This window comes from Tarenaya hassleriana, unplaced genomic scaffold, assembly GCF_000463585.1.
Source record: "Tarenaya hassleriana unplaced genomic scaffold, ASM46358v1 Cleome4, whole genome shotgun sequence".
Classification (NCBI taxonomy): Eukaryota; Viridiplantae; Streptophyta; class Magnoliopsida; order Brassicales; family Cleomaceae; genus Tarenaya; species Tarenaya hassleriana.
Window position 1 is genome coordinate 5,906,195 of NW_010966881.1, and position 2,942 is coordinate 5,909,136.

A 2,942-nucleotide genomic window follows, 5' to 3' on the forward strand; every position below is an offset into this window, starting at 1 on the left:
CAGCTTTTCCATGTGACCACAGTTTTAAAAGTGTATAAATTGCATAATTTACCATCCTTTATCTCCCTGCTTTTGCAATAATTGCCTCTCTCTCTCTACTTTAATTTTTCCCTGATTTAGCGTTTCATTTTTTTTATATTTAATGTCAGATTGGGCTTTTTAAACCTAAATCATACATTAATAGATTTGGATTTGATTCAAATATTATATTAACGTTTCAATCTTAAGCTAAATCATCTTGCTTTCCAATTAATTATAATCGATTCCGTATCCAAGATTCCTTTCTTTTGTTTGTCCCCTTGGTACATACATACATACATACATACATACATACATACATATATACAAGTTGTATATAATTGTCATTGAGCTTAATTTGCCACTGAATTGGGATTTTAAATGGGCCGTAATATTAGATAAATGGGCCTTCAACAAATTAGCATCTCGGAAGTTGAGGCAGGCCCATCCCATATTTTCAGCCATGGTCGGAAGTTGAGGTGGCTATTTGAGTTTGATATAAAATTAAATGGAATATAAAAGAAATTACAAAATATATAAAAAAAAATGAAATATTCGAAATAAAAAATAATCCAACAAATATCGAATCCGAAATGTACAGCTAGAAATTTCGCCAACAAATTTCTTGGAGATGATTTCTGGGATGGGCTTTGGCGTGGGTTTCGTTGCTCTGAAATTTAAAATTTAAACTGCTCAAGATGGTTTTGTTGCGGGCTGTTGGGCTTTTGGGCCCATTAACGATTTAAAAATTTAAAAGCTTAATGGACCGTTGTGTCCGTTAGAATTGTCTGTCACCACACCACAATGTACTCGGGGATGTTATCCCCTTCCACAACATATCTGGTCTAGAGAAAATTTTTAATATTAAACATAAATGAAAATTTTAAGAGACATCTACATAAATTCTAAATCTGTATAGTATATACCATCTAACATATATTTTTTTGCTTCACAAAAAAAAACATATTTTTTTATTTTGTTTTGATAAATACAACTTTTTAAATAATTGTTTCCATGTTTATTACCGAATATTTATATTATATTTATACGATATATAAATTATGACGTAGCTCCGAGAGTTTTCTGATAAATCTAATAAACAATGGTTTACAGCAGCCTCCACCTTTTCACGAATGAATCGTATCACTTCATTTTTCACAATCGAAAATAATGCCTTTTATCATAGTTTTGGATGGTTGTGAAAAAAGGAAATCTATTATATATATATATATATATATATAACTTTATTAGATTATAAAATAGTTAAACATTATATTATATTATATATATATATATATATATCAGTTATTCTCATTCTCATTTTTTCATTATTTTAATTGGAAGAGTTAAAGAAAGTTAAAATTTATTTAAAATTTTAATAAACGTAATATGATGCTGATATTTTTGAATATTTTCTATGTATTTTATAATTTCGTTGCATATTATTATTTATTTATTTATTTATTTTTTAATGAAACGGGTAAAATTTATCTACGAAAAACCATACAAACACCACGTCAGATATACGAATGCTTAAATCATGACAACTCCGACCGGTATTTGGCAAGTACTCGAAGCAGTCCAAACCAATTGGACCGTTTGTAGATCGAGTGATACATCCCATTACAAAAATAAACAATGATCAAATAATTTTCTAAAAATGAAAAAAAAAAAAAGGAGAGGAGGAACCAAAATGTACCAAAAATGGGAAAAAGGTAAAGATGCCGATAAGTGGTGGAGAGGTAGTGGACCTCTCCCATATCGCAACAAAAAATAAAATAAAATAAAAGTGATGGGGGAGATTTTTGGGTCGTCATTGACACAAACGCAACACATATAAGCACATGAAATTATTCATCATAATCTTTGATTGACGAACTTCTCTTGTTCTTGGGCAAGTGGGTTTTGGCCTTTGATATTGCCGTCTTGTCCCCTCTCTCTCTCTCTCTCTCTCTCTATTAGTGGCATATACATATACGTGTATATATACGCAGATTGATGTGTGAATTGTGATCTCTAAAACTTGATTAGAACGAAACACTAAATTCATGTTTATATATATATATTTAAAAAACAGAAAACTGCAATAAATGAAAATAAACCAATAATCAACTATTTGAACAAGAGATGGTGATTTTACATAATATATCAATTTGTGTATTCATTCAAAAAATACTTTGACTACAACTCCTACAATCTAAAACATATCTAATGTTTATGAAAATGAAAATATATTAATAAAAGATTATAATTACAAATCAAGAATGGAAAAGCAAAAGGAAGAGTGAAGTCACGTCGCTATACCCTCTCGAGGGACAAGCATATCTTCCCGTTTGATGGTGCTTTACGAATTTTTCAGTCTTTTGGGCGATTAGTGCATCTTGTATTGGACACTAAGACCAATGAGATAATTTTAATTTAAAAATATTATATATGTAATTATGTAAACAAAAAAAAATCAAATACATAATGGAAACTTCATCATTTCTTTTCATCTAATGTCAATCCCACATTGCCCCCCACCCCCAACCCTACCCATTCCCCTTGTGGACTGACCTATCAAATCTCCACTTTTCAAATGTCATCTTCTTTTTTTTTATTTCGATTTTTTATAGTTATTGTGTTTCTTTATTACGAATTATCATCCTTTCTTTCAATAGTTTTATTGAATATTGCTATGTTAAAATGGAATTTTCCCTATGCAATTGGTGATTAAAGAGTACATCATTAAAGACAAATTTTCGCTTTTAAATTATGTTTGCTAATAGAAATACCAAATAAATAATTGTCAAAAAAAATCAAGGCAGTTTTTGAAATAAGAAAAAAATGAAAGTAAAATATGTAAAACGAACTCCAATTGAAGAAAAAAAGGTTCAAACTTAAATATTGAAGTCTTAAACAACAATAAAAATAACTATTTGCAA